Source organism: Trachypithecus francoisi, unplaced genomic scaffold, assembly GCF_009764315.1.
Source record: "Trachypithecus francoisi isolate TF-2019V2 unplaced genomic scaffold, Tfra_2.0 Lachesis_group5, whole genome shotgun sequence".
Taxonomy (NCBI): Eukaryota; Metazoa; Chordata; class Mammalia; order Primates; family Cercopithecidae; genus Trachypithecus; species Trachypithecus francoisi.
In genome coordinates, this window is record NW_022681470.1 from 101,238,012 (window position 1) to 101,244,382 (window position 6,371).

The following is a 6,371-nucleotide window of genomic DNA, read 5'->3' on the forward strand; positions in this document are numbered from 1 at the left end:
ACACCACTACACCTGGATAACTTTTTATTTATTTATTTATTTATTTAGAGATGGAGTCTTACTGTGTCACACAGGCTGGAATACAGTGGCGTGATCTCAGCTCACTGTAACCTCTGCCTCCTGGGCTCAAGTGATGCTCCTACCTCAACCTTACGAGTAGCTGGGATTATGAGCACCTGCCACCATGCGGGACTAATTTTTGTATTTTTAGTAGAAACAGAGTTTCATCATGTTGGCCAGGCTGGTCTTGAACTCCTGACCTCAAGTGATCCATCCGCCTGCCTTGGCCTCCCAAAGTGCTGGGATTACAGGCGTGAGCCACCACGCTTTGTTGATAACTTTAAAAATGATTTGTTTGGATGAGGTCTCCCTATGCTGCCCCGCCTGCTCTTGAACTCCTGGGCTCAAACAATCCTCTGGCCTTGGCCTCCCAAAGTGCTAGGATGACAGGCCTGAACCACCATGCCCAGCTTCACATCCATTTCTATTCTGTTCTATTCTTCCTTGGTCAGTGATGGCTTGGGAGATTATGATTGTTCCTAAATTCTAGGGTTGTGCCCTTAGATGGCAGGAGCATTAGTCTGAGAATCAGAAACATTGGGCTCTAAGTCTTGCAAGGCTGGGCCAGGCCCTGTGCCAAAGGGCACAGCACACCAGGAAGCCCCCTGGTTCTGGGGGAACACCTGTCATGGTTGACACCCAGTGCCAGGCTACGCAGGAATTCAAGGGTGCAGGGAGGGTGGGGGAAATTTTTTCATGACTAGTCTAGAGCCTCTCTTTTCCTTGTTATTCCTGTTATTGTAGTACTCTGTGGTCCTAAAAACAGTAGGGTGCTCTGGGGTTTGAGAACTCCCAGATCGCTCCACTGAAGCCATCGTCAGATGAGACAGATATTAGAAATATTTCTTCACTCCAAGCTGGGTATGGTGGCTCCCACCTGTAATCCCAGCATTTGGGAGGCCAAGGCGGGCAGATCATGAGGTCAGGAGATCGAGACCATCCTGGCTAACACAGTGAAACCCATCTCTACTAAAAATACAAAAATTATCTGGGTGTGGTGGCGGGTGCCTGTAGTCCCAGCTACTTGGGAGGCTGAGGCAGGAAAATGGCGTGAACCCGGCAGGCAGAGCTTGCAGTGAACTGAGATCGCGCCACTGCACTCCAGCGTGGGTGACAGAGCGAGACTGTGTCTCTAAAAATAAAGAAAAAGAAAAAGAAAAAAAAAGAAATACTTCCTCACTCCATCAAAGTGTTAGCTTTCACTGCAGAATGAGTCCATTCTGGGAGCCTGGGGGTTGGGAACCCATGTTGGGTAGAGGAGTGTCTCACCACCATCCTGGTCACAGGACCAGTCCACCACAGCCTACAGGATACCGGGTCCCACAGGTATGAACTGCTAAACTGGGCCTGGTTTCTGTTATCCCAGTGTCCTTATTTGCTGTCGCTATGACAGTGTTCAAACAGATGACCTCTCTGCTCTCTCAACTGGAGACCTCTCCCTCCTTGCGTCCGTGGGATCCTTCCAAAGGTTGGCTCTGAGAGCATTCAGCATTCCTTCTCATTGAGGAGCTGTAAAACAGTGATTATTAGCAACATGAAGAGAAGTTAAAGGCAACCAGGGTTGCGTGTGAGTGAGGTTGAGGCCCCTTTCGTACTAGTTTACACACATGTATTCATACTGGTTATTGCAAAAAACCTCAAAGTTCTGCAGAGACCTCAGGGCTCAAAAGTGAATTGCAGCGTACTTCCTTTTCACCAGCCATGTAGTGTCTGTCCATCCTGCAAACCGTTGCATGCACAGTTTTCTGCAAATGTTACTTTTGGTCACTTCTCACAAGGTTATTGTGTGCCAGGCCCTGTGGGGTTGTCGAAGACTGAATGGGGCCTGCTCTCAAGGCGAGCACACTGTGGAGAGAGGTCTGCATCCCTGTGAGATGAAACAGAATGCAGCAAGAGCTATAACTACCCCAGAAGTGAGAGAGAACCCAGGAAGCAGGGGAGGTTGGGAGGAAGAAAAGGAGACTGCCCTGTGGGCGCAGACAGTGTTAGGCACTCTGTGTGGACAATGTGACATTTAAATTGAGCTTTGAAAGAAGGCAGGATTTCAAAAGGCAGGGGTAGAGGAACAGTATGAACCGGCAAGGAGCGGGGACATGTGGGGCTGGCTTGGAAGTCAGTGAAACAATGAGGTAGCGGAAATCGAGGCTGCCTCCTGGTCATCCACAGCCTCCCAAATCTGTATCCTGTGGGCCTTTGAATATCTTGAAAACAATCTATCAGTTGCTAAATTGTGTAACTGGACACAATTTAGCACCTGATAGATTGTTTTCAAGACACCCATAGCAAGTGCTCAACATTAAGAAAAAGAAAACCTGAGTGGACATTGAATTGTATTTCCATCTTACTTCTGTAGAATTAAGGGGTTTTGGAAGCAGAAGACTGCAGCAGTCTTCTAGTCCCTGGAAACGTGCAGACACTTGCATGCCAGTGGTTCCCAAACTTGAGCGTGTATTAACATCACCAGGAGGGCATCTTTGAACAATTCGGATGGCTGGGCCCAGCTGCAGAGTCTCTGATTCAGGGTCTCAGGGCATGGTGGTCCAAGAAGTTGTATTCCTAACAAGTTCCCTGGTGCTATTGCTGCTGTAATGCTCCTTGCAAACTGTTCAGGGTAATACCTCTTGCATCCTCTGCTTGAATCGCTCTACTGTTCTGCAGCTCACCACCACCCACAGTGTCCATGCAATATCCCTTGTGGAATACTTCCGGTAAAATTCTTCCTTGTGCTGCTGTCAGTCCTGCCTGCCTTTAACTTTCAGTGAAGTCTGCTGAGGGCCCCACGTGGGAAATGTCTGTGGATGGCAGGCAAATCTCAGGCACATGCGGCAGACTGCCTGGATTTACATCCTGACTCCACCACTTACCATGTGACCTTGGATAAGTCATTCACCTTTTCTGTATGTTCTTCAACTGTGGAATGGGGATAACAATGTCACAGAACTGCTGTTTAGAGTAAATGAGAAAAGTGTGTAAAACAATTGACATGGTGCTTGGCATATGCTAAGTACTCAGGTGTGGGCTAGTATCATTACCTAGTGTTCTTTCTCTTTTTTTTTTGAGACAGTCTCACTCTGTTGCCCAGGCTGGAATGCAGTGGCACAATCTTGGCTCACTGCAGCCTCCATCTCCTGGGTTCAAGTGATTCTTGGGCCTCAGCCTCCCAAGCAGCTGGGATTGCAGCCACCCGCCACCACGCCCGACTAATTTTTTGTATTTTTTTAGTAGAGAAGAGGTTTCACCATATTGGTCAGGCTGTTCTCAAACTCCTGACTTTAGGCGATCCACCTGCCTCAGCCTCCCAAAGTGCTGGGATTATAGGCATGAGCCACTGCGCCCGGCCAGCATTACCTAGTTTTCCGTTCTGCTCGGGAGTCTATCAAATCTCCGAAGAAAGTTAATCATCCTAATGTTTCTCCTTTCTGGGCTAAATATCCCCAGCTCCTGCAATTATTTCTTATAATTATTTCAATGCTTTCATGGTTCCAATATTTTGTTTGTCCTTTCCACTCTTCTCTGAACAGAGTCCAGTTTGTCAGTCTCCCTTGTCAGGTGCATGGCTCAGACCTGCCACCTGCCTCGGCTTAGTCCAAGTCTCGTGTGTTCACTGCAGCCAAAGGTAACTTTAGCTTTGTAGCTATTTCCACATTTCACTGGACTGTATTAGACTTCCAGGCCATGAAGGTGCCAGAGGCTACACCTGCATGTAGAGAGTAGAGCTCATTCTCCTGTCACATTTCTCCTTGTTGCTTAGCATGTGTGAGTTTGGTGAGCGTGGGTGAGGGAGAGTAACTCTGACCTTGGCCCAGTTCAGGGCCTACTGCCCCAGTAGCTGTGAGCAAGCACAATCGAGGCTCCAGGGGCTGGTGCGAGGCCCAGCCTCTCCCCCAGAGAAGGGTGAACTGACACCTAGCACAGCCAACAGTTTTCTGGAAGGAAACCAAGCCTCAGAGCCAGAGGCACATACAACAAAGTTATGTAGGCATTTCAGGCCTGCCCCAGCCACTGTCCTTGCTGGCCTTTTGCCCAGAGTCCTTGGTAATAGAATAATGATAGAATATGGAGAGGGAGTCAGAGCTGTTTTTGTTTTGTTTTGCTTTTTTTTTTTTTTTTGAGATGGGAGTCTCACTCTGTCGCCCAGGCTGGAGGGCAGTGGCACAATCTCGGCTCACTGCGAGCTCTGCCTCCCGGGTTCAAGTGATCCTCCTGCCTCCACCTCCTGAATAGCTGGGACTACAGGCACGCGCCACCATGCCCAGCTAATTTTTGTATTTTTGGTAGAGACAGGGTTTTGCCATGTTAGCCAGGCTGGTCTTGAACTCCTGACCTCAGGTGATCCACCTGCCTTGGCCTCCCGAAGTGCTGGGATTACAGGCATGAGCCACCGCGCCTGGCCTCAGGGCTGTTTTATTGTGGGGACAGAGGTGGCAGCTTCAGGGGTCTGGGTATCAAGATGACACGGCAGGCCCTGGAGAAAATGCCTCTCTCAGCCTCCATTCTCATGTCCAGTCTGCAGTGAATGGCTCACCGGGTACTCTTAAGTTCTGTCTTTCAAAACAGAAGGCACACAAAAATGTGCCCAAATTACTTTGGTATCCTGAAGAGCCTGTCTTGTCCCTCTCCGGTCATAGAAGACACCAAGTTCCTTTACGGCCAGGCCTCCTCCTGAGGGAGACCAGGCCTGTGGCACTGCTGCTCAAACACTGCCACGGGCTCTGCGTGCCCATTTCTACAGGGACAGCGCGCGTCTCTCCAGGACACACCAGCCTCCCGGCAGAGATGGCTGCAGTCACAGCTCTGTCTGTACCGTGGGGTGGTTCCCCCTCACCCACCCCCACGAAGCTACACTCTGCTGTGTGAATGCCTAGGGGAATGTGACTTTCCCCTTCGCAGGCCCCACGGCCTGCTGGATGCCACGGTGACAGGGTGTGGCCTGCAACTGCAGGTCCCCCATCCTCTTTGGCTCATCATCTCCGAGAGCTGCCTGCAAGCCACACTATGTGAATCCCAGTGCAGGGCTCCTCTGAAAGACACCTGTGAAGCTGTCTTTGGCTGAAGAAATTGGGGAAACTGGTCTCCCACACTTGGCAATGGCTGTTCTTTCTCAACCTTCCCTCAGGCACGAAGAGTTCCAGGCCTTGATGCCTCATTCTTCCATCAAGGATTTAACATTTACCCTCCCTGGCATTTTCAATTGACCCAGAGGAAATTAATAGGTAGTACTTAGCAAAGGGTGCTTAGCAAAAAAATACTCTGCTGAGTGGAATTGCAGGCACTTCTACAGTTGTCTGGAGGCACAGAGGCTGCACTCTACCCTAAGGCAAACCGAATGGGGCCATCCTCATGCTGACTTGGGCTTCGGAAGAGAAAATGTACTTTCTTCCGTGGATAATAAAGACAAGCATTGGTTAGGTGTGTTGGCTCATGCCTGCAATCCCAGTACTCTGGGAGGTTGAGGTGGGTGGATCACTTGAGGTCGGGAGTTCAAATTCAGCCTGGCTAACATAGTGAACCCCTGTCTCTACTGAAAATACAAAAATTAGCTAGGCATGGTAGAGCACACTTGGAATCCCGGTTGGGAGGCTGAGGCAGGAGGATCACTTGAACCCAGGAGGCAGAGGTTGCAGTGAGCTGAGATTGTGCCACTGCACTCCAGCCTGGGTGACAGAGCGAGACTACATTTCCAAAAAACAAGACAAGCATTGCTTTTTCCTTGGCAAGAATTCGTTTTTTTTTTTTTTTAAACAGAGTTTCGCTCTTTCACTCTGTTGCCCAGGCAGGAGTGCAGTGGCGCAGCCTCGGCTCACTGCAACCTCCACCTCCTGGGTTCAAGTGATTCTCCTGCCTCAGCCTTCCGAGTAGCTGGGACTACAGGTGCCCACCACCACGCCCGGTTCATTTTTTGTATTTTTAGTAGAGACGGAGTTTCACCATGTTGGCCAGGCTGGTCTTGAACTCCTGGTCTCAAGTGATCCAACTGCCTCGGCCTCCCAAAGTGCAGGAATTACAGGTGTGAGCCACCGTGCCCAGCATCCTGTCAAGAATTCTAAGCAACAGAGAAAACAGGATGGGCACAATTAGTTTACTCTCCAAGCTAGAATGTCAGGGGGCATTGGAACCATTCTGGGAGAAGCAATACTTTGAGGTGCAATGTCTTTTTTTTTTTCTGAGACAGAGTCTCGTTCTCTTGCCCAGGCTGGAGTGCAATGGCACGATCTCAGCTTATTGCAACCTCCACCTCCCAGGTTCAAGCAATTCTTCTGCCTCAGCCTCCCAAGTAGCTAGGATTACAGGCACCTGCCACCACGCCTGGA